The sequence below is a fragment of the Carassius carassius genome, chromosome 9 (genome assembly GCF_963082965.1).
Source record: "Carassius carassius chromosome 9, fCarCar2.1, whole genome shotgun sequence".
NCBI classification, from domain to species: domain Eukaryota; kingdom Metazoa; phylum Chordata; class Actinopteri; order Cypriniformes; family Cyprinidae; genus Carassius; species Carassius carassius.
In genome coordinates, this window is record NC_081763.1 from 10,899,360 (window position 1) to 10,921,888 (window position 22,529).

At 35.7% G+C, this 22,529-nt stretch overlaps 1 long non-coding RNA gene across 2 annotated transcripts in view; it reads left to right on the top strand.

The window, feature by feature from the left end:
• LOC132148933 (uncharacterized) overlaps positions 1–22,529 on the top strand; it is a 104,069-nt gene that overhangs the window by 19,526 nt on the left and 62,014 nt on the right. The window contains exons 2-4 of one of the 2 annotated variants that reach the window (XR_009434984.1): positions 5,440–5,583; positions 14,396–14,515; positions 14,632–14,874. This is a non-coding gene — a long non-coding RNA (uncharacterized LOC132148933). Of the gene's footprint in view, positions 1–5,439; positions 5,584–14,395; positions 14,516–14,631; positions 14,875–22,529 lie in introns of those variants that run through there. The other variant, XR_009434985.1, reaches the window with a different exon arrangement.

Sequence of the window (22,529 nt, forward strand, 5' to 3'; positions counted from 1 at the left end):
TATGTATACTGTACATATATATATATGTGTGTGTGTGTGTGTGTATGTATGTATTTATTTGTACACTTTTTAAAAAAAAATCAGGAGTAAAAATCAGTTTAGGCCTTAATTAAGTGCTATTTAATTAATTCGAGGTGTTATGTGAACATGTTTGAGCTGAAACCAGAGAACGGCCCATTCCAGATATGTAAGTCTGCCAGGTCACTGTCAGACGCAACACATTCATCTCCATGGCATCTTTTCAAAGTGTTGGCCAATATGACTATCCTTCGCAGCCAGACCCAGTGGTGCTTCTCCCTGAATGGCAATAGAGCGTTAAAAGCACTTTCGACAAATAATTCCAGCTCCCGCATCAGGGTTGACTTTGATGTAATGTAGCATATCTGAACCACTGGCATGCTTTCCTAGGTGCTCCGTTTTTGAGTTTTGCCTGTCTGGTGTGAATCCAGAAGAGGCCACAAACCCCTTTTTTCATGGTTTATAATTGATAGGTAAAAATTGATAGCCTGAAAACGTCTGCTAAATGCACAAATTTTAATTTTAATTTTTTGATTTAAAATCAAGAGCAGGGAGATTTTCCAGCTTTCAGCAATGTTGCCTTGCATAACGTTATTTGTAAGCAAGTCTTCATAATTTGTGAGTTTTTGGTAGTAGGCCAAGTAATGCTTTAATTTCATAACAGATTCTGTGCCAAATGTAATCTCCGCTTTCTTTCAGTAGTTTCTGCTGATTCATTAATCAACCGATTGGTTCTCTTAGTTATTAGTTCTCACGGTCACTTTACATCTTGTACAGCAGTTTGTCTGGGTAGCTTTGTTGGTTTATGAGCTCAGGGGAGATTTCAGTGTGGGTTATTCTAATTAGTCATGGATTTAGAGGTTTGCTGAGGTATGTGTGATGTGTAAACCTATATGAACAGCTCTTTTTCATTGGCCTGCATTGATTTCTAGCATCTTGGACAGGAAACTACAAGGATAAATTGCTTTGTTGTTTAGACTAGCTTTGAGGACTAGCTTCTAGGAGGATGTCTGACTGTTTACTACACTGAATAAAATGGGTGTACAAACAGTTTTCACTCAGAAATAGTTTCACAATTATTAAGAAATGCAAGTAACATTGCATTAAACATGACATTTTGAAGTAGAAAGACAGTAGCAACATTATTATTTTTTTAAACATACACCAATACTCGGTTTTATTTACAAATTTTAGCCTATAGGTTTCTTTTATATGGCAATGGTCCAAGAATTGTCTTTGATCTTTTTAAACTAGCACATGCATGGTTGAATAAGCTTTAGTCAGTGGAAATTGTAATAAATTATCAATAAGAACATCCTTAATGATCATGATAATGACTATGACAAAATGTGTCATGGGAAACTAGTTTCTAGACCATTTCTAGAGACAAGACAATGAAAACATTTTACATAAGACCTTGATAAAAGGCTCAATAAAATTATATATATATATATTTTATATATACAGAGGTTTGTGCACTAAATAAATATAATGTATTCATGTGGTTAATATTTAATTTCACAGCATACTTATTTGGATACAGGCCCATGAGCTCGGTGAATACATTAGCTCTCTCCACTGCTATTATATTATGTAAGATATATAATGACCACATAAATAAGTTATTTCTGCAGGGTCTGTTAGACAGACCAACTCCTGTTGAAGTTATTGCTAATACAGAGTGAATTCTCATTATTGGAGGTGATCTCATTGGTGAAATGCATTCATGTGAAACCACAAGGAGTTGTCTTCTGATGTCTGCTTCGATATGTGACCATCGGAGGGAAACCTTGGCACGCGTAACGCTGTAGAACAGATGGACAGTTTACAGTTAAAGGGCACCGAAGACCCGCTCTAACGTCCCACCGAGGACAGAGACTGAGCCGGTTCCACATGCATGGAAATGACCAGAGTTTTGGCTCCTCTACTGTCAGAAATCTGTTGGTTTTAATTTAATCTAATGTTTATGTGGCTTGTTTTGTGACAGGCTTGGGCTCTTTGAGCTCTCAACTCTCAAATGATCCATTTAAGTAATGCCTGGCAAAAGAGTGTGAGCCGTATAGTGGTGGTGTTTGTTTGTTTATTTATTTATTTTTGCATGAGTTTGTGTCTGTGTTGAGTGCAATGTAAGGAGTACAGGCTGACTGTTTCAATGAAACAATTTGATTCAATTTTCCACTCAATAAAATTAGCCATCAGGACTCGGGCTCTCCAACCGTCCACAGTCCCTCATTTCCAGATTCTGTACCTAATTGAACGAGTTTATGTACTTGTCTGCGAGAAATTGGAAAAATTCATCACCTGGAAAATGTGATATTTTTCTCCCTCCCGGCTGTGCACAGCTTGTTTTGTCCTCCCTCTTCCCCCTCTCTTTTACTTCATCAAAATGATAAAATTAATATAGTGACATTTGCATGAGCATGTGTGTGTCCAGATTTGTTTCTGGAATTCTTACAGAATCTGCGTCTTAATGTAATTAATGAGACTAATAGGTAAGAATTTCTAATCACTTTGCAAGCTAAGACTGATTCATTTAAGCAATTAACAAATCATATCATCTTCCATACTGTTAATGGGAGATTTAAAAAACCCTGCATAATACATAATCTACACTCCAAAAATTATATTGTTCCTCAGGAATTGTGTATCAGTAATTTCATGAAATTTCATGTCAAATACAGTTGTGCTCATAAGTTTAAGAAGAATATGCAAAATGTAAATTTTCACAAAAGAAGAAGGATCCTGAAAATTGCATGTTATTTCTTTATTAAGTACAATCTTGAATAAACTGTTTCACATAATGGATGTCTATATATACTCCACAAGACAAAATAACAACAAAAATTGCCCCCGTTCAAAAGTTTACATACCCTTAAATCGTAATACTGCGTGTCATTTCCTGGATGATCCTCAACTGGTTTTATGTTTTGTGTTAGTTGCTCATGAGTCCCTTGTTTGTCCTGAATAGTTCAACATCCTGCTGTTCTTTAGAAAAATCCTCCAGCTTCTGCAAATGCTTTGGTTTTTCAGCATCTTCTGCATATTTGACCACTTTCCAGCAGTGACTGTATGATTTTGAGATCCATTTTTTCAGTCGGAGGACAAATGAGGGACTTTACAAAAGATGAAAACATTTACTGATGCTCAAGAAGGCATAACAATGCATTGTGAGCCGGGGGGTGAAAACCTTCGAACAGGATGAGGATGTGTAAATGTTTCTTATTTTGATTAAAGATCTTTTTTTAGTACTGCATTGGAAACTACATAAATACATACATGTTTCCCAGAAGACAAAATAAGGACCATTTACCCTGATCATCCAATTCAGAAAGTTAAAAGGATTAGGTTTAAGTTTTATAGGGTGTGTGCATGTATGTGTTTTTAATAATAATAATAATAATAATAAAAATAAATGTGTGTGCATGAAAGTTGATTGTTTGAGAGAAAGTTAGAGAGTGTGTCTATGCATGAAAGTTGATTCTGTAGGAGTGAGTGAGAGAGAGATAGATAGATGGAAGAGAAAATGCTGTACGATCTGCCATCTGTGTGCAGGGTTCCTCTCCTGTGCCCCATATGGGCAGGAGAGATGAGCTACAACACACACACACACACACACTCTCATATGCACAGATGCACATGCTCACACAATCATTTATGGCGCATCTTAAAACTTAATTATCCAGCCTTTTTGCTCCAAGTCAGGGAAGTGATGCTTCTTTTGTAGCAAATGAAAAGATGTTATAATAATGAATTATAACGATGAGGTTGATGACATCACTTGATCCTTTTTGCAGTGTTAAAGCTGCTTTAAAACGGTTGCAAGTGAAGTTACAAGCTAAAAAGCAATAAATTGAATCAGAATTCCCAATGCTTTTTAAAATACAAATAAAAAATTAGCCAAATAGAAATTAGCTATGTAGCTTTTTGTTCTGCACTTCTTATAATTAGAGACTGTAGCTCTGAAAAAGCTATTCTGTAAGGTTACGATAAGTTCCCCTACTGCATATGGTGAAAAACTGTAATGGACGTTTCATGTAATTTTACAGTAAAATACAGGACATTTTCTATATTTATTAGTATTTTCCTTCTCAGCCGGAAAAGCTGCTTGTGATGAGTTTTGGTTCATCATGTGACTTTCTAATCACCAGCTGTTTTGTCCGTGTATTACAAAGGTACTAAACAAATTTTAGTACCGGTACTTCAATAGGTTGGTATGTTAACATTATATCAGTGAATGAAACATGGTTTATAAATGTAAATTTGAGTTAAATCTGTAAAAACTATAAAAAATATTGCTACCGTATTTTTTTTCCTGTAAAATTCTGGCAACCACAGCTGCCAGATTTTTTACCGTAAATGTAATGTATTTTTACAGTGATTGCTTGTGTCTTTATACACACGTTTTGTGCTCTGTTTTTTCCACCAGCACACACGCACACTTCTGAATAAGTGTTATATATTATACTTTGTAGTGATGGACAGGCTCCTAGCAGGCTGCCAAAATGAAATGAGCACAATTACCAGGGGCGACAGAGCCTGGCCACATTAGGCTGACCAACCGAGCAGAAACTCAAATGAGCAACACACACACACATGCTCACACAAGTCGAGTGCTGCCCTAACTCCACACAAAAACCTTTACAAAGATGAGCCACGATAATACATTGAAATCAGTGTAAACTTCATATCCCATGAAATTGAATGTCTACTTTGAGAAGCGTCATGCCCTTTGAAACTGAGGGGGGCATGTGCTCCTGAAGATCTTTGAGCTAAGGACGGTTTTAATGCAACTTGAAAGAAAAAAAAAATTGGTAATTAAGTTGCATGATTATCATTGGTAAAACTGAATGCTGAATGGGGAGAAAGATGCGTATAAAATCAAATCATTAATTGTAGTTATTTATATATTGATTATATTTTGCATATATGTAATCATATAATTTAGTTTCTATATACAATACTGTTCAAATATAAAGTAAAATATAAATTAAAACTACTGTTTTCTATTGTAATACATAAAAAAATTTCAGCATCATAACTCCAGTTTTCAGCATCACATGATCCTTAAGAAATAATTTTAATATACTGATTTGGTGCTCAAGAAACATTTCTTATTATCAGTGTTGAAAGCAGTTGTGCTGCCTGCTTCATATGTTTTTGTGATAATCCTAATAAAGATAAAAATTCAAAAGAACAGCATTTATTTGAAATGCTATATTGTAAAAGTGTTAACTGCCACTTTTGATCGATTTAATGCCTCCTTGTGGAGTAAAAGGAGGCATTTCCGAAATCATTTAATAGGAAGGACTTTCCTGTGTTAAGATATTCACTGCTTTCATTAATTAATTTAAATTTTATTTTATTGAGTATCTTCAGAATCAGTTCTGATCATTTTTGTGTTGTTCTGTAACTCTGTTGCAGATGACGAGTTGATCCAGCATTCTTTTGACCGAGGTGATGCAGAGACAGAGCTCGGCTCGACCAGGACGACGTCTCGGCCAAACCCCCGCCGTGTCTCCCGAGCCCGCCCACAGCCGATCAATATGACTGGAGCTGGAGAAACAGGTCAGCCGATGTGCTTCCAGTAAGAGTAGACGGATAAAATATTTGGGTAGAAGGTCTTAACTTGCCTCTCATGGGTCTCCTAGTAAAACGGACAAATCAACAGATGTAAAAGAGACAGAGGCATAGCTTCATTAAATGCTACGAACAGTATAGCTACTGAATAAGTTTTTGTTGGCAGGGTTTTTCTTTAAAAGGTTTTACTTTTTAGGTTGCATTGAAGAAAGTTCATTTGATGTGTACATATTTTGAACATTTGATTTTGTGTTTGTAGGATTTTTCTTTACAGGACTTTGCAGGACTTTTCTTTACAGGTTGTAATGAAGGATTTTTAACTGTGTTGTAGTTTGGTTTCAGTAACAGTAATAATGTTTATGTTTTGTTGGTCTGTGTGAAGTTTCGGCACTAATTCTGATTTACCGCTTAGTTCAATCTAAACTTAGCAGAAAATGCACTATAAACCAATTTATCAACACAGTCTTTTTCAATATAGTCTTTTATGAAGCAACGTAAAATAAAGAAAAAAGACATCAGTCGAGTTTGATATACGTAGTGACAGGCACATAAATAGTTTCTATTCAGTAAATCTGACTGAATCCATGTGATTACATGATTAATGGTCTGCAATTTGAGGTTTAGGCTCCGTTTTGTGTTTGATTAATTACCATTCAGGTGTAATTGCGGATGCTAATGCATTTTAGTTGTGTGACCTTCAGCTAGTAATGTGACATGCTCGTAGTGTGAACACTAATGTGGATCTGTATTTTCCTATTGTGAAGTTCATGTGAATCATGTGTAGAGATGTTTGTAGTTTTATTCTGGGCATCCAGATCTCCTGAGATGGAGATTAATTACGCTCTCCATCCATTTAAAGTCCATGCAGGGGGACACATAATGTTTTCTTTTAATCAGAAAGACCTGTAGTTCATATATTAAAGAAACTCTGATTCGGCACAGTTCATCAGATTTATATTGACGTTATTTATTGATGTTCGTAACGAAATGTACAGGAGGCTGGATTCAGAGTGCTAGATTTTGGACAAAAGCCACAGCGGCGGTTCTGCTTGGCTTCGTTTGGATTTGGCTCCGAGTCTCTCCAGACAATGGTTGGGTCTTAAATGCCATTTCCCTTAATAGTGCTGAAGTTATGCTGCTCACGGCCGCCCATATCTCACGCTTGCGCTCATATCTCCTGTCCTCCTCATCTCTGCGTGCTGGTACAGAGGCGGATAGAAATGCTTAATTATTAATTGGCTTGTTGTGTTTGTGCCGGGAGGCAATAAATAACGTTCTCGTCTAATGAATAATGGGGTTGGTTTGGGGGCCCGGGTTTCAACCGCGGATCCCCACGGTGAGCCATTAACGTTTTACAGTGTCTCCAGCGCTCGGAGGAAGCCGGTTTCCTGCCAGCCCATTACTCGAGCACCAGGGAGGCGGGCGACTGGACCCACTCCGGGGCAATGCGGCCGACCCCGGTGGCCCGAGAGGACAAGTGTGGCCGCAGGGTTGGCCATGGGCCGCTGGAGGGGAACAGAGCGGGTGACTAGTCCAAAAAGTTTTATGGCAAAGTTTGCGATTAGCAGTAAGGCCTAAGGGGTCGAAGGTCTGTTAGTTTTGAGTTGAACAGCATAAGAAATGGATTATTAATCCAGAGATGTTTGTGAAGTTTTCGGTCACCTGGTTATTGAAGTGTTTGGGTCATGTAAAGGAGGAGGAGGAGGAAACAGGAGCACTTCTCAAATTTAGCTTTATTGGTTTTAAAAGTCAGCAACAATAAATATTAATAATACACTGAGGGGGGAAAAAGAAATGGTGATGGACTATTTTAAAAACAAGTAATATTTACTCAGAAATCACTTCTAAAGAAACAGCTAAACATGAAATTTTAAAGTGGGAAGACTAATATAGCATTTTCTTGTAAAACATACTCCAAACTTTTTTAGGTTATTAAACTTTAAAAAAATAATTACAGTATGGGCAAAAAGAGTCTATAAAAGAGTAATTTTGAAGTATGGCTATGAATCTGTTGAAATGAATTGAACTGCTCACATATCAGTATCTGCTGAGAAAAAATGCAAATTAAAGTAATTTAAAGGCATTATATTATTATTTATACACACACACACACACACACACACACACATATATATATATATATATATATATATACTTTTTATAATTATATTATTGATTGAAAGCCTTGCATAGCCATATATTTTAATATATTATGTATAATTTTTTTATGTATAAATTAATTTTTGTTTTGTTATTAATATATGTACACAATTAATTGTACAAAATTTGTTTATTATAAATTTTTCATGCATTTAAAAAAAAACATCCTATCATTATTATTGTATTATTTAATTCATTTAATTATTATTATTATTATTATATTCCAAAATACATTGCATGCATTTTTAAATTTTTACTACTTATTTTAAGAATATTAAAATAGCTATATATATATATATATATATATATATATATATATATATATATATATATATATATATATATATATATATATATATATATATATATATAAAATACAAGCACTTTACAGCCTACAATGGAATAGGTATCTGCAAGGTGGCTAAGTTTATTAATTAATTAATCAATTTTTTGTGTGTAGTTCTTACATGCAAGCAGGAAACCTCACAAATCAACACTGTCATACCTCCAGCTGAAGCCCCACATTCAGTGGGGCTGTACTGTATGTTTTTCTGTTTGTATGTGAGTGTTTAAGAAGGTAGAAGAGAGAAAGGTCAAGCAATAGAAAACATATGTGTGTTTATTAATTATCTAGTATTTGACTTGTCCTCCTTTTGCTTCACAAGTTTGTGTAAAGCATCTTGTGCTCCAGGGCAAGCAAAAACATCTGACCTTTTGCATTAGATTTTTTTATTTCCAGATTTAAATTAGATTTTGAAACCAAGAGATTCAGAGTTGTTGGTGGCATTTTATGTGCAGCAGTTGTTCTCCATAAATATACTGATGTTGTGTTTGTCTGATTGTGTGTATGTTTGTGCATATGTAGGAGTACCTCAGTAAATTCAGATTGTCTGTGTTCTGCATGTATATTTCCTGTTTGTGATGGTGTGGAGCGGGCTGGTTCCTCTCAGAGGTGTGAAGGAGAAGTTGAGGCGCAGCGCAGACTAGGAGCCATGTGCCTACATCAGTATGCATGCTGCGAACCAATAGGCCCGCAGGGTGAAGAGTTAGTGTGCGACACGCATGGCTTCTCTGCTTTAATTTCCCTCCATTTGAGAACATTAGCTCTGACAAAGGCAGAGAGGTACAGAGGGACCACTGAACAAACAGAGCAGAGAGCGAGAGAGAGGCCTTATGCTTGACAGAAAGATGGGCAGAATAGATGGAGAAAAGAGGAGAATAAGAGAAATCTTAAACTAGATGTGAATGCAACTCTGATATAGCCTTTACTGGGAATTCCCGAGGCTGTATCGTTGTGCAGTGATGGTGCAGTAGCAGATGGTAATAATTTGGTACTTTGAAATCTTTTGAAATCCCAGTTTGTGAGGATCAGTTGTGTGTGTCTGTGTGTTACTGAGAGGAATCACTTAAGTGAAAGACCAAGCGGGAAATGTGGCCATCTCTTCTGTGCAGATGGTGGAAATTAGTCTGGTGTTGAACAATGAGTCGCTCAAGCAAGCCGGTGATGGTTTATACACACCCTCAAACGTATGATGTTATATGCTCTGTGTAGTTGTGGCAGGTTTGTGTAATGGGTGAGCGCGAATGTTATTTGATATACTGTGTCTGAGAGAACTGCTTCTTGTATGTTTTCTGCCCCCTTTTAAATCTCTGCGTCTACAATTTGTTAATTAAGTGGTTGTTTCTGTTTGTGCTTTTAGTAGAAGAGAATGACAAAATAATTGTATGCACCACTGTGGGAAAAATTAATAATGGTTGAACAGATATCCATATAAAGGTTGCCAAAAGCTGCACTGTTAAACATAATTTTATTTTCCTCACTCGGACTTCATAACCTCCCATTTTTATATATATATATATATATATATATATATATATATATATATATATAATGTATTCTATAAATGATCAAATTGTTATTATATATAATTTATTATTTTTATATAAAAAGAAAAAAATATATATATAAAAATTATAAAAATTATATATATTAATCCAATAATATTGTAATTAGCAATAATATTGTTGTAATCTTAAACTTACACGTAGTTTAGATGTTGAGTAATAACTTTTATGTTGAGTTTTACGTCAAAGCAATGCAACAGGTGCATCATTACCATGTGAGTGAGTTTCTCAGAGGACAAAAACTGATTTCCGGCCTGCAGCAGAATTGCACTTTAACTTCTTCAGGTGGTGTGTGGAGCCTCAGTAAAGGTGAAACAAACTGACCTCCGAGTTGCATCCGACCAAACAGAGAAACTCTGATCTTTACTACTTTATCATCTGTCCCTCCACCTGCAGCTGTGAATCTTCTCTGTGTGCTGAAGCTCAAGCTGATCTGTTACTCTCGTGACATGCTACTGTTCTTCCCTCAGGACAGTCTCATGAGAAGCTTCAGCTCTTGTTCGCCTGCTACTAGGGTGAGCTGACGTTCACTCTGAACATTCAGCAGTGACTTCAAAGCTGCAGGTCGATTTGAATGAGGTCAAAGTCAAAGAATGAGTAAAACAACCGTTGAAAAGACCAACAAGACTAGTCACCAGCTTTTGTTGTGTCAAATTCTTTGGTCAACCAGCTTAGTTAGAAAGTCAGAAAATATACAGTTATTCAAAATAGTGATAGATAGATAGATAGATAGATAGATAGATAGATAGATAGATAGATAGATAGATAGATAGATAGATAGATAGATAGATAGATAGATAGATATTATAGTCATATAGTCATATTTAATAAATTAACTTTGGTGGGCCAAGATGAACACTACATTTCCCAGAATGCAAGTGTTAAATTTCTTGGAACTACATTTAAGTAATTCCTTTTCCTGTCATTCCAAGTCCCTCCCCATAAGTAAAAGAGACTATGAATGATGGAAAACAGCGAGGCTTGATGAAGAGAGAGAGGAGGTCCGTGACAGAACCTTCTCCCTGAACTTTACACAAATCATTGTTTACCAACTGCGGAGCATAAAGAAAGAGCCGGAGTTCATGTATTCAGTCAGCCATCTTTCTTCACGTGCCAGGACTCCTAAAACAAAGTGGCAGGACTCATTAGCATCCTGTTTCCCCCACGTTCATCTTTCATCGGCCCTTTAGGAATTTGAGGTCTGGCCTTAGGTGCTGGCGGGACGGGTCTCGTTCTGGGTGGAGACAGATGGTCTATCCGTTAGCACCTCGTCCAGCCATGGCCTCCCTCGCACTTTGTTCTCCCGCCCTCTACAAATCACAGAGTAAACTGCCAATCATTCATCACCACGGTAAAGAAGTCGTTATTGTCCCGATGACACCAGACAATCCCCCGTGAACCGCGCCTCTACCCCTCCTCTATTGTAGAGGCATCCATCCAGCGGGATGAATGGAAAAGGGCGAGACAACACAAGAGAGATGGATACAGGACGGAGATGACAGGATAAGAGCAGAGATACAGGTGCTGGTGGGATGGATACACATACCAGACAGGGCCTGTCTTAGATTTATGGAACAATGACAGGAAGTGAGGAGGGAAGATGTCTTTACTCTATATAACACCTGTTAAATCGGTTTTATCTGACCATTTGAGATAACCAGAGCCATTTAGATCAACACTGATGACTCGGAATAAAGAGGTAAATCAGGGAAGAGACAAACAAACAAAAACTAGGTTCAGACTAGAAAGTAAATGTGAAGGGAGGGGCTTAATGAGCCTTTCTGGCTCCTGATTGGATGATAGTGAAGGCAGGGAATAGCAATGAGGCACATGAAGTAAAGCTTTTACATGAAGTAAGTTTTCCCCAAACCTGTTTGAGTTTCTTTTTTCTTTTCTTTTTTTGTGATATATCACGTAATGGAAGTCAACAGGGTTGAGAATAGGGCTACAGGATATTGGAAAAAAACAGACGTTGCGTTATTGTTTTCCTGCAGTATATTATAAGGAGAAAAGAGACAGGACTTTTCACCAAATTACTTTAAACAAATTTGGGAAAAAAATAATGAATGATCACAAATAATGTACTACTTTTTACTAAGAACCTTATAGTGTTGAATGACTTGGGATAAACTTTTGTGTTCATACTTGGGTTTGCTTTTTACAAAAACCAACTCGAAGCTCTTACAGTAACCTGAAAATGAGAGAGAGAATAAATTCCACTTGGTTACATTCCCACTGTTTTTGACCAACTCCGTATTATTATGAAATTATAATAATTATGATATTATTGTGATTTGTATTGTTATTATTAAATACAAATATGAAATATTTTCTAAATAAGAAATATACTGTTCTAATCATTTTTATTTTTTCTAAATATTTAAATATTGAATGCTTAAAAACTTATATAGAGTTATAGATGTGTGCAGTAAAAAGGCCAAGACAGAAATATTATTTAGTTTAGATTGATTTCATGATATTGTAGATAAACATTAGATAATATTGACCACAGAGAATTCGACTTGTGTAGTCACAGGTTTGCATAATCTAGAATTGTCTTTCAGTGTGGCTTTGATCAGATTTTAGAGCCGTTTTACTAAATTTAGTTTGGTTGTGGGAAAAGTCTTACCTGAACTGGATTATCTTATCTTGCAGGTTTATGAACACGGCTTTCTTTTTTCTTTTTCTCCTCCTTTTTTCTTTGTGTAGCAAATTCTAGTAAAGTGAATACATCCCGTTGAACTGCCGCTGTGTTGTTGGTTAGTGAAGTACAGTGTACGGTCTTTACTGAGTGAGCACTGTGAGCCCCTGTGGATAGAGCCATCACAGGCCAAACAAACAAACTCAACACATTCAAATCTACACAAACTCTGTGTCCGAAAAACTGATCTTGGAACATGAAGACAGATGAATGCAATAACAAAGGCTTTAAAAATGTGTGTACTCTGTCACAGTGGTGTGTTGTGGGTAAATATGTGCCATAACTCACGCAGCATCACCGCGGCGGCGTTTAAGCGTTCATGTGTATAATTATTTTGGAGTATGTCTCCATTTTCTTTCTTTCGCTTCAAATCAATTTTTATGGCAGCTGATTTTATGGCCGTCATCAGCGCGGTGGAGAGATTCAGGCTGCGTCTGCTGCGGGTGTAAAACAGCAGAGAGGAGCCACAGAAATATTACCGCTTCCACTGCGCCTCAGGCGGCCACACGAATGAGGAAATGTACGTATTTGGACGTGTGCTTGTTTGTGCGAGAGGAGAGCTGAGGCTCCTTTCCGTGACCTTTGACCCACGTATCGTTGGATGTTGCTGCTTTCACTGACTTGAGATAAACGAGATGACAAGCTCTGTCTGTCTTGTCTGTCTTCAGTACAGTTTCAGCTTCGAAGGGACCGTTTCTCAAACCCAGATTCAATTGAGCACAGGACTAAAAATGATATCTGACAGAAAATCATCTTTCATGCAGGAAGTCGAGCCTAGGGTTTAGAAAACGCCTCGTTATAAACGAAAAGATCACTGGAGAATTTATGATGATGTGATTGTGTTATGATTAGCACTGAGAAGCATCCCTACTACATACATTTAGATTTATGAATTTGAACAGAAAGTGGAAAATAAGTTTTGTTATTTTTGTATGCTTAAATCTAATAATATGTTTATATTAGATTATATTGGATTACTTTGTTATATTAATTCAAAATAATATTTTATATTTTAATTCAAAATAATATATATCCTGAATTAAATTGACTTAAATCAGAATATATGCTTTGAAAATGAGTCTTAATAAAAGTATCTTGTTTTAAGGATTTTAAACAATCATCTAATCCCAAATATTATACTGCTATTTTTTTCTGATTTAGTTTTTTACAATAAATTTGCAAGCATAAAAGTGATTATATCCAGGTTTATGCTTGAATATATATATATATATATATATTATTTTTATTTTATTTATTTTTTTATGTTGCAGAACATTTTAGCAATCTTATGTTAATCACTCACAGCACTAGATTTTTACATTATTAACATACTTTTACATGGGCAACTTACATTTTCTTCACAATATGTACATGTCTAGTAAACTGATTACTGTTACCCTATTTTTTCTCCCTTATGCTGCTCTCACTTCCTGTTCTTTATCTTGAGAGCCCGTCTTACTAAAACCCTCAGTGTCAGACTAAGCAATGGCAGGATTATTACTGTCCAAACACAGCGCGGCTCTCTTAAAAGAGGCCTGAGCCCCGGGCAAGGCCTGCGTCTGCTCAAAGCCTGCCCTGCACCTTTGAAGCAGAATTAATGGCGGCAAATGTTAACACCGGCACTTCTGTAAATATTAGTATCTCACTCTCTTTCTCTGTAAATTCTGCATGTGATCTTGGTCACCTCTGAAAGTGGATGAGGACATAATGTCATATGGACCTAAAGGCTTTGTGGAGATCAAAGCGGCGAATGGGAACTGAGGGATCTGGATGTGTTTTGTTCCGAAAGCATAATCCGGGTCTCTCGGATAGATGTTAAAACAGAGCTGCTTTGGTGCAGTACATCATCATCCTCCCAACGCAACAAACCTGTCTTAAATGTCACTTTTATTCTTTGTTTCTAGTTGCTTCTTTTGCCAGAGATGATCTGATGGCCTTTATTTCCAGCGGGTGAAATAGATCTCTGGTGGATTGGTGAGGAGGAGATTCAGTCTAATTGTTTCTATCTGTCTTTTCTTCGTTGGCGGGTTTCAGGCTCTGGCTGCGTCCCAGATGTCATTTAGTGTCTGCTCGCTTTGAGAGTGTACACTCAAAAGCTGGAGGTGGAGTATCGTTCATTCTGCTCTGAACGTGCTGAAGTGTTATAGGATGTGTGTGTGTAACTTGTTATTTTAATGAAGTTGTAGTTTTGAGGGTTGCTTTAAAAGCAACAAATTGTTGACCCAGTACTTGTCTGAAAGCACGACTTCTTTTTATGATCTCTTGCTCAGGATGCTGTGCATTTCTCCTGTCCTGCTGGGTTTAATGCATTCGGACGCTGTCGATGGTAATACTTGGGTCTGATACAGCAGCACGCCTCCTGCCTGTCTCATCCAGAACTGCAGATTATCCACAGATTCATTTACCTTAAGGTACCTTTGAGAACATTAACATTGTAATAGTAAACTTATCTTTTAGCTTGTTGTATATTATATTATATTATATTATATTATATTATATTATATTATATTATATTATATTATATTATATTATATTATATTATATTATATTATATTATATACAAATGTATTATAGTGTATTTGTATGCACTTATAATAATTTTACAATATGAGTTTAAGGCTTATTTATGATCATTCCTCCGACAAATATGTGTAAACTTGTAATTTTTTATATAAATAATTTTATTATCATTTAGTATTTGCTTTATTATTATTATTATTATTTGAAAATTAAATTACAGCATTAGTTTTGCATCAGTTTTTAGAGTTGGAGGTGGTATGACTAATATATACTTAGAAATGTTAATAAAAAGTAAAAAAATTTATTGGTGTTTATTATTTAAAAAATGTTTATTTTATTTTAAGTAGCGCACATGATCTCAGCTTTGTCATTACATACAACTTTTGAATTTATTTTTAATTGAAATTTGTAATTGTTTTTTTTTTTTTTGCATGATTATAATTTTTTTTTTATGTATATCTGAATAATACGACGGGAAACACAGCAAACACTTGCTCGTACAGGGGAGCTTTAAAGAATATCAAATATAAGTTTTTGACCACATACTTCCATTCATTTCATTTCATAGATTGACGAATGGACTCTTATTCAAACAAGAAGGTGAAAATAATAATAACAAAGTGGATGTGTCCAAACTTTAGGCTGGTGTGTAAGTTTAAAGGGCCATCAGTGTCTTGGCTATACCCTCACTTGTAACCACATAGCTCAGGACCTTTTCAACATCTAAAAAAGAATGTCCTTGCGTTCAGAAATTAAAACTTGTGTTCTTAAGGTGACTCTTAAACACGTAGGATGATGCAAAACCCCTAGGGTTTTCAAAAGTCACCAGAGAAGCTAAGCCTTCAATTAGACCTCCATTCAGGAAACACATAAATAACAGAGACCCGGGAAGCTAGAGACATAACAGTGATTAATAGAACCATTTATTCAGGCAGATTCCATCATAAAACCTTACTCATCTTTTCCCTAATAATGGATAATAACAATCTATGGATATTGTCAAAGGTAGAGAACAAATTAAATGGTTTTGCGTGAAGTTACAGCATCAGTTTTACAATAGTTTTAAAGGTGACACAAATTCCAGGATATTCATAGAACATTTAATTAATCTGGTACCTAAACTGGTTAATTATTATTATTATTATTTTTTTATTACCTGGGTTTAATTTAGCATGATAAGAAGTGCAAATATGATTTAAGCTTTAACTCATTACATACAACTATTACAATTTATCTTTAATTGATTGGGAAGCAAAAAGGGGGGCAAATGCTCCTCAGGTCTCTGAATTTGGTATTTAAACAGAGGTTTACCATTTAAAACATTGTGACACTATTTAAACAAACTTTTACAGAAATGAAGCATAAAACTGGATCTTAAAATGCACTTTCTGTAGTCTTTAGTTTCAGAGGTAGAGGGAATCCTAGGATATACTGATTTCAAGGATCTTTCAAAAAATGAATTTATTTAAAGAAATAGTTTTTTTTAAATGTATGTATTATTTATTTTACTTGCAACTTTACATGACTGGGTGTCATTTCTGAAATATATAAATATGATTTCAGCTTAAGTCATTACATAGAACTATTACAGTTTAATGAATGGAACGTAAAAAAAATAAGTTTTCTGAATGTCGGTAGTCAAACAAAGGTTTAACATTTACATTTTTGATTTCTATACAAACAAAACTATATGGAAGTTAAACGTTTTTAAAATGCATCTTAAAATGTATTTTCTGTGCAGTCCTTGTTGTATGATTGAAAACAAAATCACAAACGTTCATACACCTCCGTGGCTGTCGGACGCGGTTTTCACAGATGATATTAATGGTGTTTGTTCCAGATGTGCCGTGCAGATAACAGTTCAGAGGGGTAATTGACAAACAGATCGATGACCTTGACTCTGTTTGTCTGTCTCTGGAATGAATGGAGCTGCTTTCGTAAGGGCCTTCTTCTATGAAGCCTGGCGCTGCATTCTCGAAGTCCTCCACAGGAGAGCAGTGCCGGCTCAGTTTTGGGTTCACAAGCTCACCCCACCCCCACCTTTCATTCCCCTTTCTCCTCCTCCTCATAAATGCATTATTTATTTCCTGCTGGAAACACACCCTCTTTGTTTAAATATTCATGAGGCTGTGTAACTTGTTTCAGGTCCTCACATTACCTGTCCTTCAGTAAGCCTTACACTAGGGGGCTAAGGAGACAGTAATGCGTGAGCATACTTGTGTGTTACTGTCAGCTTAAATGTGATATTTCAAGGTCAACTGCATCGATTACTGTTATAGTAAACTGGTGACTGGTATCTGTGACTTAAAACGGTGCTTTTGTATGGGAGAAAATGAACAGCCTCTTCTCTTTTAATGTCTCTGGAGTCGTTTCAAGTCATTGTTGTGAGTCAGACAGCTTTTGCATACCAATTCTCCACAGCATTCGCCTTGAATCCCACAGATAGCTAGTTTCCAAAGAGCCAGACATGCTAGTAATAATCCGGCTTCTGCAGGTCCACGGCGCTATCTGAGATTTGTTCTCGAGTTTAATAGATGAGCGTGGTCAGATGTTTAAAAACGCTTATCAGCTCGGTACTCAAAGGCCTCTCAGAAGACACAAGCAACGGGGAAGCCCTTTAGATAAGAGCGAGAGAGAGAGATTGCTGCTGTTCTCTCCTGCTGGAAGCACAGGGAAGTATGAGGAGAGGAGATGGATTGTAGTTGTGCTAGTTTGAGGTCACAATGACAGTGTGTCTTCTTGAATTGGCTACTGATTTCAGCACACAGTAACCGCTTCATTCCAAAACTTCCGGCTAACTCTTTTAATTACTTCCTTAATCAGTCATTAACAGGAATGTGTAATGTTGTAGGTTCAGTATAATGTTAAGCTCTACTGAAAGCATTTGGGACCTAATTTCAATTACCAGTAAAAAAATGTGAAGACTTATTTTATAATAATAAAAATAATAATAATAATGATACTTATCATTATTGTTGTTGTTTTTATTTTTGTTTCTAATAATTTATTTCATGTTTAAATAGTAATATATTACTACTACTACCACTGCTACAATTGATAATAATCTTTTATATATTATTATTATTACATTTTCTTTTTAAAGCATAAACAGAGAAACAGTGACACACACACATTATAAAAATATGTATATGTAGAATATTTATTCTTATTATTTATAGGTTTTCCTACAAAGAGACAATTTATACAGCTTTGTTGCTTAATAAAATATTGTGTGTTTTGGGTAAGTTATTTTACTAGATCTTTCTATGATTCAGTATTCTGCCACAAATTCTGGACTTCGAACATTTATTTATTTATTTACTTGTTTATTTATTTATTTTTATCACGCTTTCAGTTTTCTGAATTCCACAGATTCTCCTCCTCAATCAGTGCAGATTTTTGGTGTTTATGATATTGATAAAAGTTATGAAGTCTTACCAGCTTAGTGCATTGTGCAACACATTGAGAAACTGGCTCTCTCCTCTTGCATGTTTCTGGTTTGGCTGCAGAAGCGAGTTCAGTGGCCTGTCTTGAACACTGACTGGCAGGGAAAACAGACATGACTCAGACGCAACTGTAGGTAAATGAGAGCTGGGTAAAAGCGATCGATTATCCAGTCAGTTGTTGTGGGTCTGCCAGGTCACATAAACAGAAATCACAGTTGTGTTTGGCATTAATTGCCTATCATATACACATGTGCTGGTCAAAATACATTGTGTCATCATAAAAACTTCAGCTGTGTTATATAAGGCTCGCCACCAGAGCAAATCAATATATGTAAGTTTTATACAGAATGCATGATTTGCATAATGTAAAACTTGAGAGACAGGAGTGTTAAGACAGGAAAGGGTGTTGTGAAATTGGCCTGAGCGCAAACCACTGAATGGCAATGCTAACATTCGTCATCCAACACAAGCCCCCCCCCTCCACACACACAATGATTTACCTAAGTGTCTGAGGCCGCACCATAATGCCACATTGTTCTGCCATTAGCTCCTCAACAGCCTCTAAACTTAATTTCCCTGATTTGTGTCAAAGCGCCGACAAGCTTCACCATCGATTAAAGTGTCACGGGAAGCTTCTCACACCCATAAGACGACTGGTGGGGTGGAGGGGGGCGTCACTGGTTGAGTAAATATACGTGAAATAAGATTTAATAAAAATGGCTATATGTGGTCTTAAGATCCTGAGATATTTCAAGCAGCATTTTGTTAATTGTTTTAGAATTAATATGCATGCAGCTTTTATTTGCTCATATTAATTGACTGGAATATTTATACTTAATAATCATTTGTCACACTGCGGGAGCATTCAAAACGAACAAGTAAAGGCAATAGAGCGATTTAAGATGGTAAATGGTGATTTCTTCCTTAAATATTAAAATAAATTTTCATGTAAAATTAGGGATGCACAATATATCAGTGCCAGGTCAGCTATTAGCCTTTTTTTTTAATATATATATAAATTGGATGTTTATGTGTACATGCTGATTTCCATATTTAAGTTTTGCCTTATTTTTTAAAAACATTTATATACATCACCAATATAAACAAAAAATAGAATAAAAAATATATAAACAAAAATAGATCGTATCAATGTAATTTTTTGCAAATGTACAAATATTTATAATTTTTATACTGTATCTAAATCTATACTGTATCTAAATCTATACTGTATCTAAATAAATCTATATTTATTTATTTTACAGTGTTAGTTACAGTATTGTAAACAATTTCATTTATTAGCACAATAACTATTTCTACATGACCTGACTAACAGGACTAACTATATTAGATTCAGTAATGTTAAATAATGTTTTGGTCTTGAATAAAAACTATTAATCTAGCAAATTGTACCAAATTAGATTTTTTTTAAAGTATGGTGCTCATGTGGAGATTTGAGTTTGAATCTGGCTTGCGCAATTTTTTATTCCTGTTAAACCCCACTTTCTGCTAATTTCTCCCCTGCATTTTATATAATTTTCCTTAAATGCTAAATTGTAAAAAAATAATCAAAGATTGATGTCAAGAGTTTGATTAACTCATAGTGCCTATATATTTGATTAAAAGAAAACGCTATACTTCCTATAGTGATTTGAGGGGGAAATGCATTATGTACAAATTACAATGTTTATAGCAAGATTATAGTTAAATTCAAGGCTCGACACACACTGATACAGAAACCAGAAACCGTACGGAAGCAACAACAATGGAAAATTTTAGCAAGCTTTGGTCTCTCTTCTTGACGTGTGTTAATGGTTATACAGGAAGTGAGTTCTTGATGATCCAGTGAAAACAGGACATCCAGTCAACCACCATCTAATAGGGATGCCCCTGAAAAAACAACAGGGATATAGAAACAAAATGCCGATTAAGATAACATGAAGGCATTCAAGAATTCAGAGATGGACAGAGAGGCATGAGGTGACTTTCGGTTGTTTACATGCATGGATGTGGCTTTTGAAAGGAGACACCATAGATCCAGACCAGTGTGACCTGTCTAACCTTTGACCTCCACACTTTCACCTGTGACCTCAGTTGAGCTCTCGCCCTCTTCTGGTCTTCCTACATACCTCCAGCTTCGGGTGGAGCAGTGGAGTGAGAGGGTGAGGTATAGAAATTCTCAAAGACTGATCTCTTCAGCCACAGCTGGGAAGAAAAAAACGATCCTTTCTCTCGCAAACATAGTTTCCTTGCATTGTTGGTTTATTGAATTGAATGTAAACCCTTGAACTGGGTTATTACTCTGCCCTACAAAGGCAGAGCAACTACAACGGCTAAAAAAAAAAAAAAAATGGCTTCAGTGTTATGTGATTGTAATTTGATCTGTTTAATATTCAATTTCACACTCGGTTTCCTTTTAATCTGATCACAGTTGAGCCAAACCTGTTTGTCACAGGACAAAGTCTAATTTATTCCTCTTCAGAAGAGGATGCTAGGAGAAAATGTATATATTTTAAAATATTTATATAGCATTTAAAAAGTAATAAATGTAGTTGATAATAATAGATTATGATGATAATTATTATTGTATCGTTTATTATTATCAGTATTATATTTTAAAATGTATGCAAAATGTCATAAATTTTTATTTTCATGCCTAAACTTGAAATTTATTTAGAATTTTAAAATTGAGTTGACATTGTTGTTAACATGCATAAATAATAATACATATTTAACTTAAAAAATCGGTTCAAATCCACGTTTCCTTAATCAATTAAAAACATTTTCTTTTTTATTCTACATCTAAAATAACTTTTAATTGTCAGTAGAATTAAAAAGAACAAAAAACTAAAAAAAAAACTTGTATTTTTCACAATATATTAGAAAATTTTGATATAGCCACCTTTATATTGTAAGAATTGAGGACTGTCGCAAAAGGAATCATCATATTTTCATTTTTTATTTGTATAAACATCAAAAAGTATGGAAAATACCTTTTTTTTGGGCATATGTTATTACATTTTACCTTTGCATTGCAGTGCTACTGTTGGAAAATAATTGTAACAGAGACGCACAGCAGCACAACTGGGTCGTTTGATGATAAACTCTGCAGTACTGTGTAAATCTGTTGTCAGTCTACAGTACAGCTTCATTCAGCAGCAGAATTAATGTGTAAATATGCTGGCTCATATCTCGCCGCTGTTACATCACGGCGGGACTTTGGGGGTCTGTTTGTGTGTGTGTGGGTGAGATTTATTCGGCTTGTACTCTGGTGCTTCATTATTACAGAGCGCAGGATCTCCAAACAATTTATGACAGACATCTTTATTGGCCCCTGTAAAATAAATGTGAGGAGAAAAAAAAAAAGATTAATCATCTCTCTCTCCATCTATCATTCGGGCCCCGGAACACCCCATTAAAAAGGGCCGCAGTTTTACAGCGTTTTAAACGGGCATATGTCTGGTCACCACTGGCATTCAGCTGTGAGGGCAGCTTTAGGACCTTGTGCTCCAGCTCTGCTATCTAAATGAAAGGTTGGTGGTGTCGGCAGCTTTGCCCATCTGGATTTATACCATTGTGCGTTGTTTAATTGTGCCACTAAATAATGCCCATGTATTATTTAATAGGCTGTTATTGGGTTTTTAATTGGCAGGCCAGGAGGCACTTCAGTCTCAGAGAGTGCATTAAAAAACACAGGAAGTGGCCTGGTTATCTGCGCTAACTGGTGAGGTGGGTTTGGGTTTGTGTCGAGGTGTCAGGTGTGTGTGTGTGTGTGCGCGCGCTCTGCAAGGGTTTCAATTTCCACTGTAATACGGCTATTTGTTTAGGACTAGCTCCAGTGATCGTAATGCTGCTGAAATATGGTTTGCGTTGAAAACATTAATAAGAGTACACTCCGATATGAAGTTTTATGAGAACGTTTGTTTCAAGACATCCCGTAAAATGCTGTCTCTTCTAATTACCATATGGCAACACTACACAATTTAATAAACTCTTATTTCTTGTTTAATATGTTATTTATAACTCTATAAAAAAGGGCATAATTTACCTTCAGCTAGCAGGCAAAATTGAGCTTTATTTGTTTTTTGTTTTATTAATGCATTATCTACTTCAACATTGATGCTATAACATGACATTAATAATGGCAGATTTGAATGTTTTTGTTTTTTGTAACTATATAGAACATACTTTTTTTTTACGGCCAC